Source organism: Suncus etruscus, chromosome 3 (assembly GCF_024139225.1).
Source record: "Suncus etruscus isolate mSunEtr1 chromosome 3, mSunEtr1.pri.cur, whole genome shotgun sequence".
Taxonomy (NCBI): Eukaryota; Metazoa; Chordata; class Mammalia; order Eulipotyphla; family Soricidae; genus Suncus; species Suncus etruscus.
The window spans coordinates 110471620-110498725 of record NC_064850.1 but is presented as its reverse complement, the minus strand read 5'-3'; positions in this window follow the sequence as shown (position 1 = coordinate 110498725).

Genomic DNA, 27106 nt, shown 5'->3' with positions numbered 1-27106 from the left:
AAGGTGCATGATCCAGAGTGCAAGGGTCCTAACACAATTTGCACAAAGCTCTGCTTTATTTCAACTTGCATGGCCCCTGTCAGAAACACTATTGAAACAGGACTGTGCTCAACTGAGCTCTAGAAGTGAGTAGATGGGGAATGGGAACATGCGAAATGTCACTAATTTGTAGTCTTGCACTACTGTAGATGGGGTGTGAATTTGTGAGTCATGTGTGCTGGGTGTTCTCAAATTTTCCAAGTTAACACTAGCCTTACTCTGGCTCCAGAGCTCTCTCTGGGCCTTCCTAGTGACCTTGAACATCATCACTGAAAGAAGGAACATTTTCTGACCAGCCACTTGAGCTGGATATTCCTAACACTGGAGTGCTCAGCCCCAAAGAATCCCGTTTTTCTATGGTATTTCCATCATGATGTCCAGACTAAAGCCATCCTAATTATCCCCTATGCTTTGGTTTGGAAAGGCAATGTCAGGAAAGGCCAAGACTGCACTTCTATTCCCCAAATACTTCTCAGACCTGTCTGAGACCAGGCCCCAATGCCCCAAGTTTATCATTCTGACTCTGGCACCTACTCAGTGGACTAGAGTAGCTCTCCTGAAGGAAGTAGGTACTCTCTGTGTTCTTTGTGAAAAAAAAAAAGAAGAAGAAGAAGAAGAAGAAGAAGAAGAAGAAGAAGAAGAAGAAGAAGAAGAAGAAGAAGAAGAAGAAGAAGAAGAAGAAATATCTACATGAACTCAACTGTTCTGAGTTCGGATTAGTTCCTGAGTATTATCCTTGAACAAATAAATGTCCAAGTATCCAGATACTCAAGCATCATGCCCAGGGACCAAATCTTCTAATATTTGTCTAATGACAAGTGATGTTTTTTTGTGTTTCTTAGGAGGAAAAAGGATGATGGGAGGATCTGAGCCACACTTGGTGGTGCTCACGAACTATTCCTGGCTCTGTGCTTGCCTGATGTTTCAGTGTATTAGCACCATAGTGCAGGGTGCCAGGTGGGGAGGAAACTTGCCTTGAAAGTTTCTGGTCTGAGTTTCACCCCTGGTACCTCATACAGTCTCTGAGCCCTACCAGAAGTGTATTCTCAGAGCCAGGAGTAAGCTCTGAGCCCCTCTGGGTGGTTCCCCCAAACAAAAAAAAATGGAATTAACATTATTATAGATAATATGGTAAACAGGTACAAAATCTGGGGGAGAGGAATACTAAGAAGTGGCCCCCAGTTTAGCACCAGGGCTTTCCAGCTCAGTAAACCCCCTTGTGTTACCACCCTTGTGGGGCTCAAGTTCTTGGCCTCTAGTACTTTGGTGAATAAAGGTAAATGGCCTGCATGAACCTTCCAGACACCCAGCCTGAAATGGAGAGTCTGTGTGTCATGACAGCAGCATTTTCAACAAAGAACCCTGAAGTGGGAGCACAGGCAAGGCCAGAGAGGAAAGGAAGCAAAAACATGAATGTAATCCTGGACCCACCAGCTTGAACATTATGTTCCAGAGTGACAGACTCAGTGACAGCAAGGAAAGGCCACTATCTGCTCTCCCAGCATGAGCCTCACTTGTACCAAGAGCAGAATGGAAAAACATAACCTTCTAGGTGCTTTTGGGTGACAGGACTAGGCCAACAGAAGCCCAATTCTCCAAAGGGACCTGGCCAGAGGAGCTGGTGGCAGCTGGTGTGGACTCCAGGGAAACAAAAACACCAAGAGGGGCTGGAGTTTGTTGGCCTTTTGACCGTCACACCATTTCACTGCCTGGAAAACTCTGCTTCTCCTTCTTCACCTCACCAATGGACTCATCCTGTAAAGTTCAGTGAGAACCTCCCTTCTAGAAGCTTTTTTCCCCTGCATATTAGATGTTATCACAGTGCTTAAACCTGTCCCAAGGGTTATCAACAAAACTGCAAATCAAACAATTACTTTAGCAATCATTTCCTTTGTTAGTGACCTTCTCCACCAGACTGTAAACACTCTGAAGGCAGCGGCCATGTGCACCTTGTTTGTTTGTTGCAAAAATAACATCATGCAACTCAGCACTGGTAGACAGTTTGGCATGATAGTACATGATGGACTCATGTACATGTGAAATGAATGATGAACTCATGTACATGTGAAATGAGTGATGTATCCATGTACATGTGAAATGAGTGATGGACTCATGTACATGTGAATTGAGTGATAGATTCATTTTTACAAGTTTAAATGTGAAATGTCGGCCAGATAGTACAAGTTTAAAACCTGCACTCACACATACACACACACACACACACACACACACACACACACACACCCATTATCTTTTCCTTCTCTGCCTTTGTTTATATTTCATGTTTACAAAAACTTTTGGAAAAACAAATTTTAGAAGCTAGCTCCCAAATCTTTGTACATTAATGTTTCTACATACTTTTATGCCAATGATAAACCATGGGAATTTTAAGAAAGTGGGAGTTTTATTCACTGCAATACTCCCCCCCATTCCTGCCTGGGAGTGTGCCATGGGGATGACAGCCATCCACACCATAGGAGACAGAAGAAAGGTTCAGAGCTATTCTACTTTCTTTCCATTTCCCCTTATAAATTAAAAATAATTCCAAAATAAGGTTTCAAGAAGAGGCAGTGTCCTCTTCTTCTGCCTAGCCCTCCCCTACCAAGGACATGGTGTCTGCCTGAGGCTGGGCTTTTCATGACCCTGATCACCCTACTACCCCTGCTATGTTGATATGACCTGATGAACTCAACCTTTCTGGCCACGAATCTTCTAGGCTCTGAGGTGGAGCCCAAGGCAATTTTCTACAGAGGAGACAGAACCTGACAGAACTGAGAGCCAGAGAGGGAGAGACACTGCTAGCACTCAGACAGCTGTCTCTTCTACCAGGGCTTCCTCAGCCCTGCTCCCTGTCTGTACTCTTCTAGCAGTCAACGGAATGGAAACTTGGGGCTAGGGTTTAGGTTCACCCCTAATGGAACTCAGGGATTACTCCTGGCTCTATGTTCAGGGATCACTTCTGACAGAGCTCAGGAGAATATGTGTGGGTGCTGAAATTAAACATTGGTTCTCTGCATACAAGGCAAGTTTCCTACCTTCTATACTATGGCTTCATCAGCGTCAATGGAAGCTTTTCTTGTGAAAGCCCATTTTCTAGGGATGCACTTGAGTTTTGGTCACTTATCTCCAATGTGTCCTGTGCCATCATGTGGTCACAGATGTAGAGGATTCAATAGCATCTCAGTATCACCTGGCCCACAGCAGCTCCTCAAAAACACTGAGGAATCCCACTGTCCTCCCACAGGGAGCCCCACCCCCTAGTGCAGAAACATCTGACTCAATTCATCTGGGGGATATCTTGTTTTGCACACATACCTTCTGGCACAGATTGATACAGTATGGCCAGGCTTGACACAGTTTAGCATTAAATCACACCTACTGGCACAGGTTGGCCCTTACTGGAACCATCTGGTGTAGATTGGTACTGTCTGCCATGAATTGACACCAACTGTCACAGGTTGACACTGACTAGACTGGCACATTTGGCAGCTGGTATAAACTGGCATGAGCTGGCACCACTTGGCACAATATAGCACAGATTGGTATAACCCTGCATAGGCTGAAAAAGGTCAACACCTCATGGCACAGGTCACCATACTGAATGGTCTGTCACCATGGATTGGCACTATCTGGCACGTGTTTATATTTTTCACATGGATTAGTGTTTACTGGCACTACTTGTCATGGGTTGGTCTTATCTGGCATAGATTGGCATCACTTATCATGATTAGACATAAGCTGAAACTTTCTGGTATGGATTGGCAGAGCTAACACCACCTGTACAGACTGGCATTACCTAGAACAGAATGACACTGGTTGGCATGGATCTGTATTTATTAATCCATACTTCCTGATGCAGATTTGCATGGATTGGCATTGCTTGGCACAGGTTATCACAGGTGGCACTGGATGCCATAATCTGGTTAGCATCATGACAGAGCACAACCCATAGAGCATGTGTGTGCTCAAGGCTCTGAGTGTGATCTCTAGCACTACAGGGCTGCCCTAAGCCCCAGCCCCACCAGGTACACCCCTGTTGGCCCCTGAGAATTTCCCATTTGAGCACTGAGCTATCAGACCCTGCTGAGCATGACTGGGAACAGCCAATGATTTTTGTTCTCTGGTTTGGGGGGTCACACCCTGCAGTGCTCAGGGATCACTTTTGGCAGAGTTTCGGGGACCATCTGGGGTGCTGAGGACCAAGGTAAGGATGAATCAGATGTACTATGGTTTTATCTCTTGACTATTTTTTAATCATTGGGAATAGTACATGATTTAAAAAAATAACAAAACAAAGAAAACAAAATTTAATTTATAGGATTAACAGTTGGATTAAATGAAGGCATAGTGTTCTAGAAAAGAAAGAAGAGTTGTCTTTTCACTCCCATACATAAGTCAGTTATGGTGAAATTTTATTCCTATACATGAGTCTATTCATGGTGCAAAGAAATATCACAAAATGACAAGCTCTGTCTAGAATGTAACTAAAATAGTTTAATATTCAACAGGCTATTTGAAATATAAAGTTCTATTCATAATATACACAATAAACTTCACTGTACAGGCTTCTGCTCTTTGGACTATTAGCATTAGCTAAAGAAAGTCATCAGGTTTGCAATCTTTTAAATCTTTAAAATCTTTTAAAATATTATTTTTCTGAGATTGGAGAGATAGTTCAGGAGTCAAGGTGCTCAGCCTGCATGTGCTCAACCCAAGCTCAACTCAAGTATTGTATGGTCTCTTGAGTACTACTGGGAAGTACTCCTTGCATAGAGCCGAAATATATCCTGAACACTATGAGTGTGATGAATCCCCCCCAAATAAATAAAAACATTTAAATAATAATTTTGTTATCTTTATACTATAGAGGATTTTATCCAGGGCTCAGATGTGGGATATTGTCTGACATTAGAAGATTTCATTGAGGAGTCTCAACTATGGACAGAGTGGGATGCTGTTGGAAATGGGCACTGGAGTGGAGACCCCCAAGGGGGCCAGAGATGGACCTGCTATCCTCATAGTTCATAGCCAAAGACTTGGAAGTTGGGGAGCATTTTTCTTTCGAGTTGTCTCAAACCAGGCAGTTTAATTGTGCTCATATATTGTCTGATCAAGCATCTTTCCTGGGAGGTGCATGTCCCCCAGTCGGGAAGAATTCTGGCACCAACTAGTCCTGAGAGGCTCATCAACACTGATTGTGAGCTGTTCCCTTTTTCTTGTCAAAGCTCCAGCCTGGTTCTTTTGGGGAGGTCCTGGCAGGAGGCTCCCTGTTCTAGTTCAGAATATTATGATAGAGACAACTAATGGGAAAGGTTGATATTTTAGTTAATGGTTCCTTTACATTTATCATCTCCCTAATGCTAACTTTAATTTTTTGTTTTTTGTTTTTTGGGTCACACCCATTTGACGCTCAGGAGTTACTCCTGGCTATGTGCTCAGAAATCGCTCCTGGCTTGGGGGGACCATATGGTACACTGGGGGAATCCAACCTAGGTCCGTCCTACGCTAGCGCTTGCAAGGCAGACACCTTACCTCAGCCCCACCTCTCTGGCCCCTAACTTTAGTTTTGATGGATGGGTTATAATGTATCTACAGGCCATATAGTAGAATATGTACAAACTTTGAAATAATGGTCAAAATCTTTGCTGATAAAAGTCTGCAATTGAAACTCTGTTTAAAAGCTATTGGTTTAGTGACACTGGAACCAGCCAAGTGGCAGTCCCCTGGCTCACTGTTTGAGTCTCACTGTCCCAATGTCATTCTGAGCCGAATTGGAAATGGGCCTAATATATTTCTTTCCTCAGGATACTTTCAGGTTTTCAAGTTCAGGATTTTTAGAGAGCTTTATAAAACTTACCTTTTTTAAGAGTATTCATTACAAAAACTTGTATTCATTGGCTAATATCCACTATTGTCCATGCGTTTTCTTTCTTTATCTTTTCTCTTCCTTTTCACTTCCTCTAGCTCCTTAGTTGCTATAATTTTCTAACAACTTTCCTGCCATCCCAGGTTCTCCCTCCCCTCCAATTTTTCCTGCACTCTGTCATTATCACCTACTTGTCACCTACTTGAAAAACTATTCTTCTTTTCTGTCCTTGTCCCATTCTATCTCCAACAGCCCAATTGCCCTGGAATGCAAAGATTCCTGTAAAACTTGAAGACTCCCAAGAACTTCCCATCACACACACACACACACACACACACACACACACACACACACACACACACACGCCCCTCTGTCTTCTGTTGATTAATTTAGTCCAAAAATACTGATGGGGCATCTCTTCTTTGCCAGAGACTGTGTGGGTCACTAGAACCACAAAACAACAACAATACATCATGTGCCTACTATATGTCAGACAGATAGTGAGCCAGATAATGCAATCTCTGCTCACAAGGACTTTTCAGGCTATACACTCCAAGGCTTCCTATCAGACGCATAGATCTTTTGCCACTGAAATCCTTCAATCAGTCTCTGACCATACCACTCTGGACCTCCCAATCCCATCTCAAACCCTTCAACCAATGTTGCTTCCTCTTACATGTGGGTCAGAATTATTTCCTAGCTTAGCCCAGGTTTTCCCATACCTATTTCAACCCCTGTTCTAACTATTCAAGCAGACTCTCCTCTACCTTTCTCCACCTTCAAGGTTCTACTCATTTTCTTCTGGTGACCTTCATGGTGTTCCTCTGACTTCTATCTCACTCATTTCTAAAATCCTATGAGAACTGGACCACATCACACACTGTACATCTTATTATTTGAATTATATTCACATGCTGCATGACCTTCCTAATTAATCTGTAGACCTCTTACTTTCTCTCTGTGTGTGTTTTTATGTCATGGCTGTTTATTCCTACACAAGCATTCTACCACTGCAATTCTTTTTCAATTCATGGATCAGTCTTGTCAGGCCAGCAGGTTGTGTATGCCTTTTTTTTTTTTTTTTTGCCAATATATTGCTTATATTTTCTACAATGTGGCTATATTACTATTACAAATAAAGAAACTACAAATAAAAACAAATGAAATACTTCTTTAATTCAATTTAATTGAACTCCAGAAATAATTGTTCTCATTAGGTAGTTAGACCTTGGAAATACTAAGGCTAATTTACACCAGATTGGAAAAATTCAAAACTGGTTATTAGCATACTCCAGTTCCTCCAAATATAAATTGCTCTTTCCTGATGACAGATCAGATTTTCTGGGGCACAGCTCATTTTGCCCTACTTTTGGATTTCTTCGAACACCCTCCAGGGTCAGGCCAGGAGCAACTGTCAGAAATCCCTATCTGGGCTTGCTTATTGCCTGCTAAGCCTATCGAAACATGTACTCACATAGGTTTTTAACAGTTGCCAAATGGATCTTGAAGGATTTTTGCTTTCAGCATATCCTGTAACGGTAGTTTGGGAAAATGAAAGAGACTCGAATTACCAGTCATAATTAGAGTGGGCTCCATGATGTTTTCCCCTTCCTCCCTCCCTTAACCCTTAGAGACATGATTTACATGGGGTGATGGATATCCTTGGTTTAAAGGGCTAATGCTTTAAAGTTAGAAGGGGATGATGGGGAGAAACAAACCTCCTATAAAATTAATAACCAGCCTGAATTCTGCAGCTGAGCTGGGCAGGTTAGGGTGACACTGAGAATAAATAGGATTCCTGCCGAGCAAATACATACTATTCCCCTCAACCACCAATTCCCTCCACCTTCCGCCTCCCCGAGTGACTAATTGAGCAATGCATTTTATTGCTTTGATCATTTATGTCATATCTTTTTATCTCTCTCCCACTTAACTCTCCCTGGTCCGTGAAGGGCAGTTTTGAAATCGAGCCCTGTTGAAATTTGCTGCACTGGTTCAACAGACCATGTATCTGGAGTATTAAACTGCCAGTGCCTTTCTCCACCTTCGTTCTGCAGAAAAGAAAACACACATTCCCCCTACTTTTCTGATAAAGCAACTCCAGAGGGCTCAGCTTTCTTCCAACGTAGATAACAAATAGGGGAGATGGACGCTTAGAGAGCTGCAAGACAAGCTGTTTCTGCTCTGATATTCTTCGCTTTCAGATCATATTATGGGGGCGTGAAAAGTTTAGGATTGAAAACTTCTGGATCGAACAACATAAGCACCCCAAATGCCTTCTTTCTCTGATGAGAGGAGTTGACAGCATTTAGGAATGAAAGTGGGTCAATAATAAAAGTTGATTCCAACCAACTCCCACCTTTTGCTCCTCCTACAGAGGAGAAAATGGTAGTGATGCTACAGTATAGAGCTCTATGTATATGTCTCGGGTAGTCAACTCCTACTGCAAAATGCACTCTGAGCAAAAAGCAATCAGATGGAAAAATCAGGTATCTGAGCACTGCAGTTTTCAGCCTTTTCTTGAGTACCAGAACTTCCAGGAACGGAGGCCTTCAAAAGGAAGTGTGAAAAAAACTTGAGGGATCAACAGGCAAGCTGCCAATGGCTTTCCCTTTCCCCGGCAGGGTTATATAACCACCTCCCCACTTTTCTAAAAATTAGAAACTCTATTGATTTAGCACTCACCATGCTACTGTTGTGATTTATGACCCAGAAGATGTCTGACAGCATCCAGGCTGCTTTGGGACATTTCTGACCAGTGGCACAATGAAGAAATGGAGAAAGAACTTTTTTTTCTGAAGCTGACGAGTCTTTGAAAAGCTCATCTTGTCTTGACATGGGCCTTTGCTTTGCTTTGCTTTGGACTTCCTGAAGGTAAACTGTGAGAGAAATTAAACTTAAAATGTGATCACTTTTATGCAAATGTTTATCTACTTGGACTGGAAATACCACAACAGCTGCCTTGTTCTGTTTTCTGATGTTCTCCTCAGCTCTTTCCATCCTCCTGGTTGAGATGTTTGCAGTTTAAATGCACTGTGGCTGATTTCAACCCACATTTATCAAACAGTCGCTTTATGCCAGTATCTTTAGATAGCTAGGAAACTAACAGATGAATACATTAAAATGTATGGTTCTTCCTTCAAAGAGCTGTTTATATGTAGTTACAGAACAGAAATGGATTATTGTCTAACACGCTCCTGTTAACCCTTTCATCATGTAGAATGAAATAGTATTGCACCCAGGAAGTACATTTCTTTATATGCTTCTGTCCAGACAGAATTATGTCTCTACTTCTAGTTCTAAACACGAACAAATGGTTACATGTCTTCCAGTTTGAACCCACAACTCTTTTCTGTGTACAGAGACTATCTTGCATAGGTTCACTTCTCTATACTACCCACCTCTGGGCTGGGCAAGATGAACAAGAGTTCTAGGACAGTCTTGGCAATCATGTCTGAAACATGGTGCTCTTTCTACTTCTTTGGAGGTCACTAAGAACAGGACATATTCTGGAAGACTATGGTCTATGCCATTTTCACATTTTGGTTAGAAGTGGAGTCTTTGGAACCAGAGTGAGCCTATGGCTCCTTTAAAAATGAGAAGCTTTTATGATTAAAATGAAGTGGAATTCTACCTGTATGAAAGATGTGCTTATGTGTACAAAGCAACACTCAGTACAGTGACTCCTGGTGGCAACAGGTCAAAACCAGAGACAGCTGGGGGAAAGTAACTCCTGCCCATGGATATAGCAAGATGATGTTTGTGTCAAATTCCACAGCAACCTTTCAGAAAGACCATTAGACATGAAATCCATGAGACGCTGTGCCCTTTAAGGATTTACATTTATTAAAAGCTAAACTAACCAAAGTGTGGATTTGAAAAAGACAAACAGAAAGCTGGTATCAGTCTGGGGAACTGGAAAGATAGTATTGACTAATTCACTATCCCTGTTCAGTCATCATGACAACAGAAAACAAATTTCTGTGGTATTAGAGACAATATGCATTTTCTAGGGGTCTCTTAATAATAACAATGTTATTAAGGTCACTACCCACATTAGCGAAAATTATGCAAATAGCAATAACAATATTTTGAACAGAAGAGGACTGGGAAGGGAATGTGGAAATGCTTGAGGATAAAAATGGGAAGAATTTGCAGTAGATCCCTTTACAAGGATCATCATTTGTTTGGGTTCATTGTTGTTGCTATTTGGTGCCAACGATGGAAGTAGGGCCTCATACATGTAAAGTTTTCACCCATTGCTGGGACCAACATATCCATGTTAAGAGATTGTAATGGAAATAACATGCAAATGAAACAGAAATCCTCTTCAATACAAAGTTGTTTTTTTTTTCCAATGGCATTTGAAGTCAAATAAATTTGAATAACTGAGTTAAACAAAGCTTGAAAGATTTCTTTCTCTGGGAGGTGATCAAAGACATTAATATTCTACTTTGTACCTGAGAAAAGATGCTTAAAACCATTCAGTGACCATTTGCTCTACTCAGAATAAGTCAATGTCCTTACTGAAGTCCACATGACTCACCATGCATCATCAATTGCCACCTTTTCTCCTGCATTAGCCCATACAATGATCCCTGAGAGTTTAAGCATTAGAGGAATTCTCTATCTTTGTACCCTGGAATTCAGGAACTAATTTTTAGCTCATTTCTCAAACATACTTGACCAGAGAATTCTAATTCTGAAGAACATCTAGGGCACTAGTATTCGTGGAACTCCATTTCAGAGAAAGTTGTTTAAAGAGAGCCCTAAACCTTCCCCTGTACATTCATAGGGACTCAGGGATACATATAAACACAGAATTGAGTTTATCAAGCACTGAGGTTGAGAAGGGCCCTTCTTTGTTACTTGAAAAATTTGAAGAGCAACCTGAGAAACTGATTCATAAAGGCAATGGAAACTGAACTTTCCATGACTTCATTGTTTCTCTCCTCACCTGCCAACATATTGATGAGTGTTTATGCCAGGTCAAAGAATCCCCATGGGCCTTAGTGGCCAAGTGTCAACAGCACTTAGCTGATTTAATCTGTAGTAATTCATCAAAGATCTGACCTGCCATTTGATTTGAAACCAATTGAGTTATTGTAAGTGGCTTTGCTTGGATAGAGCTGAGCATGTTCAGCTTTGGTGAATACCTTCTTTCTTATTCAACTTTACTCAGCTACCTCCTGCACTCCCAAGAAAAGACTCACCATCCACATGCATCATCCTACAGGGAGTCTGTGATTGGCTAAGAAGTAAAGTGAGTGTCACATCATCATTAGCTTTATGAGAGTGTGCTGCTCTCCTTCCCTGAGGCTCTACATGCTACATATCTCTACATAGCAGCCCTGAATGAAGCAAGCATCTTAAGGTCACAGAAATGAGGGAACGGAACAGTTTATCATGTGCAACTCCCATCTGTTAATGAGCAGCATTAAATGGGACAGAATTCATCATTTGCTTTTCGAGACACAAAGGTTAAGTGCTTTGTCCCACCCTACAAATCAAGATCCTGTCAGAGCCCAGAATAGAATAGGAAGAGTTGACAGGACTCTTTTTAGTCCTCCAATCCCTCCTCTCTCCTTCCAAGTATTTGCTAACTGAAATACTCTGTGGTGGAGGTCAGCAAATAGCAGTGAAAAGGAAACGAAGACGACCTGAGTCATTGATGGACGCCTGCGATCATACTTGAGGAAGAGTTCAAGTAGAAATGTTCAGTCAACAGATTTCAATCTTTTCCACATTGAATGTCTGATTTGCTGAATTTCATCGCCTTAAAGCAAGCCATAAAAGAAAAGATTTCAACATGTACCTCTCATATCGACTCATTTACTCCTCATTTCTAGCCTTGTTAAATAAGGCAGAATGCTGCCATCTCATCACATCTGAAAGTAGTTTGGGGAAGATCCAAAGAAAATTACTGCCTGGACATTGTTCTTTATATGACTTTTCCTTATGCTTAGGGGAGAGATAGACTGACACACACAAGACAGAGGTTGTGAGAATGATGGCAGACTCCCTCTACCTTTTTCCTGGAAAATTTCTCTTCTACATATGATGTGGGGTCTTTCCCAAGACATAAAGTCTGGATCTGTGAGCTTCATATATAAGATGCTGAGGTCACAGATCAGAAAGACAAACACTCACCTACACTTTCCAGTCTTTGAATATCAAATCTCTCACTTGGAAACAATCTCTCATTTGGCTCCTTTAACTGAGAAGACAACTTTTTTTCTTTGATCAGGACACCATCTTTCTAAGTCAAAGGAATTGCTAAAGGCAGGAATCCTTGATGGTAAGGTCAGGCTCGGCCCACAGCCAGATGTCTAAATTAACATTTCCCTGTGTCCTGCCTGCAGAGCCCACCATCTTGAAACACCATTAACTCACAGAGGAGTATGAGCACATGAGTGGGAATCACAAGAAAGCAACCTCCCTTCAAAGGCGGCTTATTATCTCTAAGAGGGAGACCAACTGCTCTGACTGGCTTGAAAAGACACGCGGTGATCTGGCCTTCATCAATATTTCCCACCTCTTCTTTCATCACTCATTCATGTGAATCCTGGACTCCAGATGTGTTTGCAGTTGCTCAAATAGCCTCTATTCTTACTTTACTCTCTGACTTTTATATGTGCTATTTATAGTGGCTGGGGATTCCTCAAGGACTTACAAATATCCCCTCCTTGGGAAGTTATGCCTGTCAGAGTGAGGCTTTGTAAAGAAACTATTTCTTTATAGTATAGTCTATTTTATAGAATTCTATATTCCCATGTTTCTTTCCCATTTCCTGGATGGGCACTGGACTTGACACAATATAGGTTCTCAATCAAGAGTAGCGAAAGGAAAGATTAGGTGATGAGGAATAGAACCTGAAGCACATTTCCTAGTGATAGTGGACTGGTCCTGCCTTATTTTACTCAGAGCCTATCAACTGTGAATCTGAGAATCTCTTTTGAATAACATGGATAGTCTTACATTTTTTAAGAGAAAATAAAAAAACATTTTATAAAAAAACTAGATTTCTCATGGAGCAGTCTTTTGAATTTCTTTGTATTTACATACTATGCATCTTATTGGTAAGACAGTGCCTCTGTAAAAGGAAGATTGTTTATTTCTATTCGTGCATGGGAAGCCCTGGATGAGAAATTCACCAAGAAAAATTGGACAAGTCAAAGAATGTGCCCACATGTGATTTTATAAAAGCCAAAACTTTGCGAAAAAAGAATGTTCCGAGATGTGTTATTGCATGATTTATAATCCTCTCCGTCCTGAGAAGCAAATTAAAATCTAGCAGATGGTTCTCTGAAGCCCTGTAGCATGGTTTGTTTGGAGCTATAGTTACATGTCTTAAGTGTCAGAAACATCTTAGTGAGTTGTAGTATTGAACTGGAGAACTTATTGAATTGTAGAACTTCTTCAAGACAAGGAAAAGCTTCTCAACCCAAAGGCTGGTTAAAGGGCACACAGACATCAGGCAGCCCCTGCAGCTCAACTTCTGCAAGGATTTTCCAAGGTACCAGACACTGCCCTTCCTGGGTCCTTCTTGTCTTGGGAGCAAACCCAGTGAATAGCCTTGTTCCCATCTGAAGGAAGAGTCCTGATCCTTACTTAGTTCCACAAGGAAGTTATAGACTGTGGGTTTTGCTTGCAGAAGTATCCCAGGACCCATGATGGTGTTGATATGCAACCATCCATAGTAACTATTTATTAAATGAGTGAGTAAAGGAACAAAAGATTTGATGGAATTTCCTTGAAGGGCCTCTGAGTTCTCTGAGCTCTGAGAAGTTCCTGCAGACCAAAAGATCATTAAATTCCTAGCTCTGCATTCTGAAAGAAGCTGGGCTGGCTCCTTTCTCCAATCTGGGCTTAGCCGACTTCTTGCCACAATCCTCATGCCTATTTTAATGATCTGATCATCATCCTATTTCTCTCTCCTGAGAAAGCTATTCACTTCCTCTGGGCTTGGTTGACTTGATTGCTGGCTAGTTATGGAACTTCCATTTTACACAATCTTGCCTCTCCTAGTGCGCTCACAAGCAACCCTGGTCCTGCCCAAAGTCTTATGTTTCTATGAGGAAATATCTCTGCCTGTCTGTGTCAATCCATGTCAGTGTGTGCCACTCTGTCACTTTTTTCAAGTGGTGCTAATCCATGCTTTGCAATACTGACCTATGCTAGTCAGGTGGTACCAATCTATGACAGATGATGTCAATTCATATTTCCAGTGCCAGCCTGTCAGGTAGTGGCAGCCAGCACCATCCTCTGTCAAATGGTTTTAAGTGTGCCGGGCAGTGCCAGTCCATGTCAAGTAGTGCCAGCTTTGGCCATCTTGTATCAGTCATTGCCAGATGGTATCAACCCATGCCAGGTGGTGCCAGTCTTGCCAATATGTACCATTTGTACATATTGCAGTGTGAAGCCAACCCATACTAGCCTGACAGATGGTGCCAACTCATGAAAGTTTTTCCATGCGATGCCTTTTTTTACCTTACTGTGCCAATCTTGCCAAACTATTCTAGGTGGTTCCAGTTTGTGCCAACAGATTCCAGGCTTGGCAGATGCTACCAGTCTATGTCAGCTCATGCCAGATGTTGCCAGACTTGCCAACCTGTTCCAATCTTTATAGGTGATGCCAGCCCATATCAACCAGTGCTAGGCAGTGCCACTCTATTCTATCTGGTGCCAGCCAGTGCTAGGTAGTGCCTGCTTATTCCCATTGGTGCCAACCAGTGCCAAATTTCCACATAGTACTAGGTAATATTTGTCTTGAAAATAGGTGCTAGTCTATGCCAATTGATGCCAATCTTTGTGGGTCTGTGCCAGTCTGTGCCTGTTCCTGTGCATGGACCTGGATATTCAGAAGCCCTGACATTGAAGCAAATGAGGAGATAATGAAGGTGGTACCTATAAAGTGATAGGATAGATATGCCTTTTTTGTGGTAGATGGGGACACACCCAGAGGTGCTCAGTGCTTACTCCTGTCTCTGCATTCAGGGAACACTCCTGTTAGGGTTCACGGGAGCACATGGGGGTACTGGGAATCCAACTCTGGAAGACTGTGTGTAACGTAAAGACCCTACCACCACTCTCTCTCTGACCCCTCACCTTTAATCTCAGCTGGTACAGTTTTCTGATCCAGGCCTTCTTGCATGAAGAAGAAAGTCGTAACTTTTCCTTTTCAATGATATTTTTCAGATAAGTTCCTCTAGAGATAACCAGGGGTCATTTTAATCAGAATGAAAGACATCTCTTATTATAATGACTTTGCTGACAAATAATTAAGATGAATTACTAGCATATACTTGTCCCAGCTGCCTCATTGGGGTCCATTTGGAGCTTGCCTATGAAGCTCATAGGCCATGCCTCACTTCTTTAAAAGCAATTTATAACCCAACTCACCATCTTAACTACCTGAGACGATTTTAATACTAAACCTGTCACCACGCATTATTTTCCCAAGGTCTTGACAGTTCTACATTAAAACAGTTTATAAGTAAAAGTTAACAAGACCCAGAGAGAGTGATTTATGTTCCACTGTGTGAAGCAGTCAACATTCTTTCCCCAGCCAAAGATAGCCCAGAGTGCACTGTGGACAGGAGGGAAATTATCTCAGAAAGATGAATGCTTCATGCCTTTCGGCAGGTGTTGGTCTTTGGTCCTGGGCCCAAGGCCCAGGTGTCCACAAAGCTGCTGAATGAGAGGAACAAAGTGACAAAGTGCAGCCCCTCTCCCCACAGGCGGCTTTCTGTCCTCCCCATGCCCTCCTTTGGGTTCACACCCCTTCTTTCCAGTGAGAAGGAACTATAAGCTTTCATCTCAATTTAATGTTGATGACTTAGAAAAGTCTTTGAGGGGGCAAAGAAATAACACAACAGGTAGGTCACTTGCTTTGCATGCACCCAACTTGCGTTCAACATTCAGCATCCCATATGGTGCCTGAGCATTGCCAGTTTCTGAGTATAACTGAATATGGACCAAAAAGAGAGAGATTTCTGAGCGCATAGCCAGAAGTAACCCCTGAGTGTCACAGTATGTGGCTCAAAAAGCAAAACAAAAACAAAACAACAAAACAAAAAATAACAGCGAGAGAGAGAATAATCTTTGGTTCACTGATACCAAGAACATGGCCTTGTCCTCTTTGTTGTGGACAAATCTGGATAGGAGGGTTAGGATAAGAGGGGTATTTAGAAAGACTTGTTCTATTCACTCTACGCTCTGCAGAGAAGGGGACTAATACTCTTCAACCTGACTTTATTCCCTGATATAGCAGCATACTCTCCTTCCAACAACACTTTCTATTGAAGCACCTGCCCTTTTCCCAGCTGTACTCATTGGCTAGGGCTGCCATAACACAGTACCCCAGAGTGGTTAGCTTCTGCTGCCCAGACAAATGTGCTCCCTGCTCTGGAAGCTAGAAGTCCAAGGGCTTAGATAGGCTCAGCAGTTTGATTTGTTCTGGTGACCTCTTTCCTTGTCCTGCCAGTGGCCACCTCCTCCAAGCTGCTGCCTAGCTCTTCCCTCTATACCTGCACATCCCTGGAGCCACACTTCCTCTCTCTAAACTTAAAGGCACTAGTGTGACCAGATGAGGGCTCAACAAAGCAGCCTCTTTAGAAACTGAACACCTCTTCTAAGGCCCTATCTCTATTTAGAGTCCCATTTTGAGGTTTCTCTGGAGCATATAGTTTTCTATTCTGGAGGATACAATTCAGTTCATGTCATACCACTCGATTACAGAAACACTGCCGCTGAATACTTTCAGAGGAAGTCTGTTGAGGGTTTCTCCAAATCTTGATACTGCCTAATAATCCCATTTCAAGAAAAAGGGCAGCACTCATCCAACCAGAAGTAGAATCTTCCTAGCAGGGCACCTCTAAAAACTCTTAAGAAACAGCTCTTCTAAGCAAACTCCTCCCACAGACATTAATTGTGTCTCTTTCCTTTATTGGATCCCAGATCAAATCTCCTTTTTCTTCTTTAAAAAAGAAGGCTGTGGGGTGAGGAGAATCTTGAACTTTCCTATTGAAATCAAGTATATCATCAAGGCACCATTCCCTCTTAGTCACAGCAGCAACCTGTTCCCCACCTTCTTTTTTGATCCTCAACTTTCTGTGGCCAGAGGCTCTCTGGAAAGCTCCCTCTGAAGCTGGTATGTGGAGAATTTCTCCAGCTGTTATTTCTGGTTCCAATAAGCAGGTGGGATCGGAGCTGCGCCCAGTGCATCACTGGGCCATAATATTTTCCCGTCACCATGATCGCAGACGAAGTTAAGAAGAGTCCAGCATGCTATTTGTCACTCCCTATTTTTTACTCCTGGTGTTACATACAAGGGGAACAAGTGGAAAACAAACTGCCTTGGCCCCTGCAGCAGAATGCGAAACCATCCAGCCTCCTTCTTGTTTTCCAGCTGGCTCAGGCTGGTCCTCAAGGCTGACACTGAGCCGATGGAGAGGCTGCGGGGCTGAGGAGATGCCTCTTAATTGTGTTCGCCTCCCGGAGCAGAAAGCAAGCCCACTGGAGGCACTTGTTGTATCATTTTTAAATCAAGGCCATCTTTTTCTCAGTGGTAAACGTGAAATGTTTTTAAAGGCCAGACTTAGCATAAAAATCTATTGGTTGCCATGGAGACCACTTACCACACAGGACTGCACTCTGTGTTCCACTGTGCGGGATTTTTCTCTATTCAAAGGCTCGGCATTGTCAAAAAACAAACGACTTTGTCTCTTGTTTATCTCTAAGTTCATTATGGAAGGCCATAAATGCGATGAGATTCACCTAGGGAGGGGGCCACGTGGGGAGTCACTTGGGTGCTAGGCCTTAAAAGCCTGTCTTTTTACCGTAATTATTGCCAAATTGGCTATTGTGAGGAAATAAAATGCCTTTTTGATCTTTTCTCTATGTGTGTGTGTGTGTGTGTGTGTGTGTGTGTGTGTGTGTGTGTGTGTGTGTGTATGCGCGCGTGCTTGTGAGCCCAAATCTGAAGTAAAGCAGGTACTTGGGAGTCTGCTCCCAACAAAATTACATGGTAATCAGGCAGTTCACACCTACACACCACTTAGTAAGGGAGCTGTGGAGAAAATCCTAGAGGGTTGGAACTCAGTAGCTCAAGTTGCCAGTCATCTCTGTGCCTGAGAAAACTTGGGTTCAGGACCTCCTGCTCACTGAATTATTCATGCCATCTAGCCTGTGCATCTCTTTAGGGTTCAATCCTGTTAGGCAGCTCTTCAGGGGTACAGGGCAGTGGGATGGCTCCCATTCACACACCCATGGGAGGGCCCCATTCTGCTGCTAAATAGCTTGGGACCCTGTGGGAGATCAGCCAAATTCTATCTCTTCCTCCCTCTCACCTCCCCAGTTTTGGAGAGGGTGGACCCACTCACAAAGACATACTGCTAACCTGGTCAAGGGGATTCCAAGCCCTACCCAAGGACCAAAGTTTTTGGCTGTAACTCCCATTTAATCAAGGAAAGCCCCTAAACTGTGGGTGACTTGCTACTTATTTAAGAGGCTGTGTAGCACCTCTCCAAGCACTTGGTGCATCCCTTCATTTCATCTATTTGCATGACAATGAGGAAAAGGGAGACATAATGATGGCATCTGTTTGTATCTGTGCTAGATGGGAGAGCACTGTGCCTGAAGGAGGGATGAAATACTCACCTTACCCCAAAGCCACCTAATATGCAAATTCTAGCTTGTCACCCAAAGGATGCCTAGAGCTGGTGGGCATTTTGGAGCTGAGGCACCAGCACTGCAATCAAAGCATTGCCCTAGCTTAACCTGCTTGCAAGATGTGCTCGCAATTAATTTCCATACTGCAAAGAGAAAAACAAGGCCAAAGGGAAGGAAGCAAGAAAGCCCAAGGGGCGCTGAGAAGCTCCTAGGTGCATGATTGCCCTTTGCAAACAGGCTGGATTTCACATGGACATGCAATATCTCCCAACCCTCACCCAGAGAGGTCAGGGCTCTGCTGACCAGACTTGCTGGCAGGAGACCAGAGAGAAAGTGGCTGTGAAGGAGAACTCAGAGAGGGCAACATGTTCATCTGATTGTTCTGCAGGTATCTGAAAGCCTTGAACAACGTGTCCTGGCACAATCTTGTTACTCAGTGCAGTGCTGGGTGATACAAGACATAACTGCGTTAGTTGCATCTTTCCTGCCAGTCATAGATGCCAATGCTGCTTATCTTGAGCACAGATGGGGTTTACAACAATGCCATAGGGAAAAGAGAACAAACCAGCCAAAATTTGGGCAATTTGGGAATCAAGGCAGAATTTAATAAAGATCCTTTCAGGATGCTGCCTTGGGATGAATCAGTTTTCAACCCTTAAAAAAATTATTCTGTTCAACAATATTGTTGACTGTCTGTGGACAATAGTCAATGGAAAGTGGCTTTATCTTTTCAGTTCAAGAGATTAAACTCAAAGCCTCACACATACAAGGCAAGACTTCAACTCCTGAGCTCTTTTGCCAAATAAAGGGTCAGTGGATTACTTTAGGGTGAATCATGTCCTCAATATTAGAATACTGGAAGTCTTGCTTAGAAACTGTGAATCCCTTGAAGCTAGGACAGCAACTCAATGGTCTGGGCATATGCTTTACTTACAAGAAAATCAGGTTTGATCCTCCAAAAACTCAGTCACCAGAACCCTGCTAGGAACAACACACAAGCTTACTGAGTGGGGAGTGGTTCCTTTCAAAGCAAAAACAAACAACAGCAGCAAAGAGAAAAGAGGCAGTCCAGCCAGGTAACCAAGCTCACATCAATGCCCTAGAGTAGAAGTGAGTTTCAACCCTTAGAAGGGCCAACCCTCCTCCATACTCCTTTTCCTTCCTGCTGGTAAAGGCAAAGGCTGAGTTACCTTGGAAACCATTCATTGAAAATGAAAGGGATGCCCCCTAGAACCCTGAATTACTGTGTGGAACAAATTGTACAACTGGCTCTGGATTGCAATGACAGAGAGAAATAACCTATCTTATTTGAGACATTACCTTTGGAAGTCTCTTTCTGTAGTTACTGGACCTTCATTTTAATGTTCATACATCACTTAATGATGATGGAAAATGTCAACAGATAAATTTGTCAATCATTATGCAAATGTCATAGCATGTATTTACACAAGCCTTAGGATGCAACCTACTATATACCTCACCTATCTGAAATATTCATTGAGACCAGATATATGCAGATCATAGTGAATTCAACATCATCAAGAGATATATGAATATCCTAAGGCATGAGGGAAAGAAATATTATCCATCCAAAGCAATCTGTGAGATTACTTTTATCCAAAGAAGGTTCAGAATGGGTGCCAGAGAAATAAGACAGCAGGTAGGGTGGTTATCTTGCTCATGGCACACGTAGGTTGAATCTCTGGCACCCAATATGGTACCCTGAGCCCTGCCAGGAGTGATCCCTGAGTTCAGAGCCAGTCAGGAGTAAGTTCTGAGCACTGCCAAGTGTTGCTCAAAACAAAAAAAGAAGAAGGCAGAAAGGATACTTGGAAGCCAAAGCCACCAATGTCTATCACAGTAGCTTCTATGGTGATCTGATGATACACACAATACAGTAAGTCAGAGGTGGCAAACAAGCGGCTCTTGAGCCATATACGGCTCCCGGCCAAAATGAATGCGGCTCTTTGCCTCTTATCATTATTTTGTATACTGTGGCTCTTTGCCAAGTTTGGATTTTGTTATGCTGCTTCTGAGGAGGGACCTTTGAGGAGAGATCTCCGAGTGTAGTCCCACCCTCAGGCTGCGTCATCCCGTCCCCCATCCCTCGGAAACAACTGCACAGGCCAGTGAACGGGGGACCTGTGTGTCACATGTTGGGTCACATCTTGCCATGAGTTCTTAGTGTGGAGGACGCAGCACACCCTCGCCATCACTGCAGGATTTTTACCCTCACTCAAAAGGACAAAATGCAATATGTGTTTAATATATTATTGTTAAAATTAGATGCTTTTGTGTGAGTGTTTGTCTGTTTTGGCAGGTCACTGTGTGGTGTGGCTCTCTGACTCTAACAGTTTAAAGTTTTGGCTCTTTGTGTCTAACTTGTTTGCCACCCCTGCAGTAAGTATTGCTTCCTGCAGACCACAATGCCTATTTTGACATTTCCAGTCAGCTAGAGCTTCTTTCTTTGCTTCTCATGCACACAACATCTCCAAGTGTGCTAGGTGTGTGCAGCCACCTTCCACACACTGAAGTGTTCATCAAAGAGTTCTTCATTTAAAGGACTGATGAAAGAAATCACACTTCATTATGAAATGAAAAGAGTGGTAGTATTGTACCTTCTCTCAGAGACTACCAACAGGACAGCAGCTCTTCTGAAAGGCTGATTAGCACATGACCAGTCTCTACCAGCGTTGTTTTGTACTAAAGACCTCTAAAGAGAAGTCGTCACTAATGAAATACACAATTCATTTGTCTGGAGAGAGACTGGTTAGTATAGACACGGACTCCTAATTTGTACTTTTATTTTGTGATTTATTTTCACTCCATCACAAGTACTTATTGATTGCTTACTATGAACCCAGCTCTGCTTTCATTTTGAATAGAACAATGTATTGTTTTCAGCATGAGTATTGTTACTAGTGTTTAATAAAAGAGAAATATTGTGGCCAGAGAGATAGCACAGCGGTAGGATGTTTGCCTTGCACACAGCTGAATCCAGGATGGATGGTAGTTCAAATCCAGGCATCCCATATGGTCTCTCATGCCTGCCAGGAGCGATTTCTAAGTGCAGAGCCAGGAGTAACCCATGAGCTCTGCCAGGTATTACCCAAAAACAAAACAAAAAAATAAAAACAGAATGATAGCACTCATTTGAGGTATTTAGAATATATATCATGTATACATTTAATACTCCATGAAGAAACACAACGGTTTAAATGGCGGAATCTTTGAATACCATAGGTGCCAGAATATAGCAAGAAGTGACCAATCATGCAAAAAAAGGGAAACACAAAGCTTCTACTATCTTTGTTTGTGTGTTCATTTGGGCCACACAGGGTGACACTCAGGGGTTACTCCTGGCTATATACTCAGAAATTGCTCCTGGCTTGGGGGACCATATGGGACACCAGGGGATTGAACCGTGGTCAGTCCTAGGCTAGTTCGGGCAAAGCAGATACCTAACCCTTTGAGCCACTGCTCCAGCCCCACTTCTACTATCTTTTATACCATAAAGAAATCGGCCACAAAGGAAACAGCTGTTTAGAGTGAATAAGTATTCAACCAACCTCTACAAAGGCCTATGATAATGTTCTAATGTATTTATCAACAGAAGTAGGTAGAGAGTATGATTGGTAGCCAGGGACTCCCACTGCAGTGCTTAGTATCTATATGTTCTAATGTCTAGTTTTATTAAGTATAAAATAACTCTTCAGTTTCTTTTCCTACAGTGATTCTTGGGGATATATGATGGACACCATAATTTTGCAATTCGGCTCTCAACCTTACCCATTTCCTTTTGAGTATGTCTTCTATTAGGACCTAACACATATGACCATTGAGACCACAGAAACAGACAACTGTGTACCACAGACTTGTTATAGGTCCCACTTATCAAGTACGTTTTTGCAAATTACGATTATTTCTTTTGCCCTTTTCCCTCTTTTTTCTTTCTTCTTCTTTCCTTCTCTTTTTTCTTCTTTTTCAATTCAACTTATGTTACTATTATATAACAAAGTCCATGCTATAAGTTTATTTATAGTAAAGGAACCTTGATGCACAATACACAGTGGATGATACTATATAGGATAGACACCTCTTATAGTGTTCACTACCATATTGCTTAGTACTCTAGATGTGAAAATTATATTTATTCTAAAATGTTCCAGGAACAATCTAACCCTGAAAGCTTCATTTAGCAGAATTCACCCCTGCCATTAATAAAGCATCAAAGTGTCTAGAAATTGGAAAACCTTTCTACTCCGAAGTGCTGGCCCGATTATTTTTTACTACTTTTTTCTTATTTATTTTTTCCTTATTTTTCTCCTTTCTCTCTTAATCTATATTTTAGCTAGTTATTTATGTTTTCTTTTTTTTGTTTGTTTGTTTGGTTTTTTCGGGTCACACCTGGCAGCGCTCAGGGGTTATTTCTGGTTCTAGGCTCAGAGATCGCTCCTGGCAGGCTCAGGGGACCATATGGGATGCCAGGATTCAAACCACTATCCTTCTGCATGCAAGGTAAATGCCTTACTTCCATGCTATCTCTTCGGCCCCAATATATCTTTTCTTAACCCAATTATTTCTTTTTTTGTTTTTGTTTTTTAAGTTATTTTAATTTTTATTTATATATATTTTTTCAAGTTCACTTGTTTTGGTTCTGCTTAGTACAAAATTCTAGGAAAAAAAGGTTTTCTTGAGATAAAATTTCAGGTCAAAACCAGGGCACAGAGACCTGTCATTCTTACCCCCAAGTGCACCAGCAATATAATATAGCACTATTCCCTTTTGCATAGGCACACTATAAAAGGGGACATTTTATGAACACAAACAAGCTCATTACTAGGGATAAGAACCCATAAATTTTATAATATAGAGGCATCTTCCACCCTGAACATTTGTCATGGGGACTTGGCTTAGACTCCATGTGATAGGGTAATGACTGTCCAACCCTGAACCCCAGATTCCAACCTTAGAATCAACAGAATTCCTTGCAACAGCACTAGGAACCAAACTTTCCTCAAGCAGTTCCAAATACCACTCTGGCACTAACTTGTGCCAGGTTGATAGGATACCCTGACAATGAGGACAATGAGGAAATAACAACAATTTGATCTAAGAGCAGGTTTCTCTACCTCACCACCTAACAGTAAGATGAAATCAGAAGATTCTATCCTTTTATCTGTGCAAAAACCAAGATCACTAAAAAGAGAAGACTGACTTTGACAATCGCGACTGAACAGAACTTTTTCTGGAACCAATAAGAAAAACTCTAGCCTAGGATTTGGCCTAGGATATGTATAAAAACCAAGATCTCTAATTCCAGAGGTCTGACTTTGATAACTGAAACTGAGCAGAACTTCTGGAAACATAAGTAAAGACTTTATCCTAGGCTTCATCCTAGGATCTGTGCAAAAACCAAGATCACTAATTACAGAAGACCAACCACAACAACTGTGATGGAGCAAAACTTCTGGAATCATAAAGAAAGACTATCCTAGACTTCATCTTAGGATCTGTGCAAATAGCAAGATATCTAATGACTGGTGTGTTTTTCTGGGCCAGAGTTGTAGATAAGGCTGACTCTGCTGGGCCCCTTATGCTCAGTAGACATTTTGAGGCTTTCCTCGGCTTGCTTCAACCTGGGAACTTTGATCTTCTCTGGCATTCATCCCGAGGGCATGCCTCAGCTGAGGTGTGTCTTTCCAGGCCAGAGTTGTGGATAAGGCTGACTCTGCTTGGCCCCTTAAGCTCGGTAGACATTTTGAGGCTTCCCTCGGCTTGCTTCAACCTGGGAACTTTGATCTTCTCTGGCATTCATCCCCTGACGGCTTCCTGGGCTGAGGTGAGTCTTTCCGGACCGAAGTTGCGAATAAAGCAGACTCTGCTGGGCCCTTTAGGCTTGACAGATATTTTGAGGCTTCCCCAGCTTGCTTCAACCTGGGAACTTTGATCTCTGGCACTCATCTTCTGCCAGCTTGCCTCAGCTGAGGTGAGTCTTTCTGGGCCAGAGTTGCGGATAAAGCTGACTCTGCTGGGCCCCTTAAACCCACCACTTAAGGGGTTGAAGCAGAGGAGCGTGGCTACTCCGCTTCGCTTCATGGCCGCGCACTCCACCCAGCCAATGAATACCACCACAGGAAGTAGAAAAACCCACAACACAAGTGTGACAATGAGAAAACTATGCAGACCAATATCAGGCATAAAGAATGAAGATGGAAACTCTGATGACCCAACAATGGCCAACCATCTACATAGACTTTCAGATATGGAGTTTAGAGAAGAAATATGGAGGATGCTCACAGAACTCAAAGAATGTATAGATCAGAACACTAATAAGAATCAAGAAAATATGAAGATAGAAATCAGAAAACTCCAAACTGAAATATCAGGTCAAATAACAGGTCTGAAAAACTCAGTAGACGAATTGAAGAACATAATGGATGAGCTTTCCCACAGGATAACAGCAGCTGAGGACAGAATTAGTGCACTGGAAGATGTGATGCATAACAATTCCACACAGCAGAAGAGATTGGAAAAAAGCCTTAAATCAAATGATCAGACAATGGAAAAATACTCAAAGAATATGAGCAGATGAAAATAGAAGTCTTTGGTAAGCTCAACAGAAACAACCTAAGTATCATTGGAGTCCCAGACACCAAAGAATAAAATCTCCAGGAAGAATCAACAGTGTAGAACATCATCACAGAGAACTACCAGAACTAAATAAAACATGTGACCAAATCCTGCATGCCCGAAGAGTACCAGCTAAAAGAAACCCCAGGAAAAACACCCCAAAACACATCCTAGTCACATGATGAATCCCACAGATAAAGATAGAATACTGCAAGTAGCAAGATCAAAAGGGGAAATTACGGGGCCAGAGAGATAGCATGGAGGTAAGGCATTTGCCTTTCATGCAGGAGGTCATCGGTTTAAATCCCGATGTCCCATATGGTCCCCCGTGCCTGCCAGGAGCAATTTCTGAGCCTGGAGCCAGGAATAACCCCTGAGCACTGCCGGGTGTGACACAAAAACCACACACACACACAAAGGAAAATTACATTCAAGGGAGCATCCTTGAAATTTAAAGCAGACCTGTCACCAAAAACACTCAAGGACAGAAGGCAGTGGTGAGATATAGTGACAAAACTCAATAAAATAAATGCTTCACCAAGAATACTGCACCCAGCAAGACTCACTTGCAGGTTTGAAGAAAGTATACATGGCTTCACAGATAAACAACAGCTCAAAAACTTTACAGACTCAAAACCAGCCTTAAAATAAAAACTGAAAGATCTATTCTAAAGACAGGACAGACCAACAAACACACCAAACTTCTACACAAAGATGGCAATAAATCCCATGACAATTATTTCTCTCAATGTCAATGGACTAAATGCACATGCTAAGAGGCACAGAGTGGCAAAATGGATCAAAAAACTGAACCCAACCTTCTGCTGCCTACAAGAGACACACCTGAATAGTCAGAATAAACATAGACTCAAAAACAAAGGCTGGAGGAAAATCATTCAAGCAAACAACACCCTTAAAAAAGCGGGGGTGGCCATACTAATATCAGATGACACAAACTTTATACTCAGAAAAGTTGTAAGGGACAAAGATGAACATTATGTACTAATCAAGGGATATATACAGCAGAAAGAAATCACTCTCCTAAACATATATGCACCCAATGAGGGACCAGCAAAGTATTTAATACAATTGTTGACAAATCTGAAAAAGGATATCAATAATAACACAATAATTGTGGGAGACCTCAACACGGGCATGTCAACACTTGAAAGGTCAACCAAATTAAAACCCAATACAAATATACTAGACCTGAAAAGAGAAATGGAAGAAAGAGGACACTCCATCCTCAGAAACCTGGATACACATCTTTTCCAACGTACATGGGTCATTCTCCATGATAGACCACATGCTGGCACATAAAACATACCTCCATAAAATCAAAAAGATAAAAATTTTGAAGGCTACCTTTGCTGACCACAAGGCTCTGAAGTTAGATGTGAACTACAAAGGGACACTGAAGAAAAAAATTAATGCTTGTAAATTAAACAGTCTACTACTGAACAACCAGTGGGTCCGAGATGAAATCAAAGAAGAAATCAAAAATTTCCTGGAAACAAATGATAATGAAAACACAAACTATCAGAACCTATGGGACATAGCAAAAGCGGTACTGAGAGGAAAATTTATAACTTTGCAAGCATACATCAGGAAGGAAGAAGGAGCATATATGAATAGCTTAATGACGCAGCTTATAAAATTAGAAAATGATCAACAAAAGGAACCAATAATAGGGAGACAGAAGGAAATAACAAAGCTGAGAGCAGAAATCAAAGAAATGGAAACCCACACAAACTCAAATATTTTGGAGTCAACCTGACTAAAGATGTGAAGGATCTATACAAAGAAAACTATAAAACACTGCTCCAGGAAATAAGAGAGGACACACGGAAATGGAAACACATATCCTGCTCATGGATTGGCAGGATCAACATCATT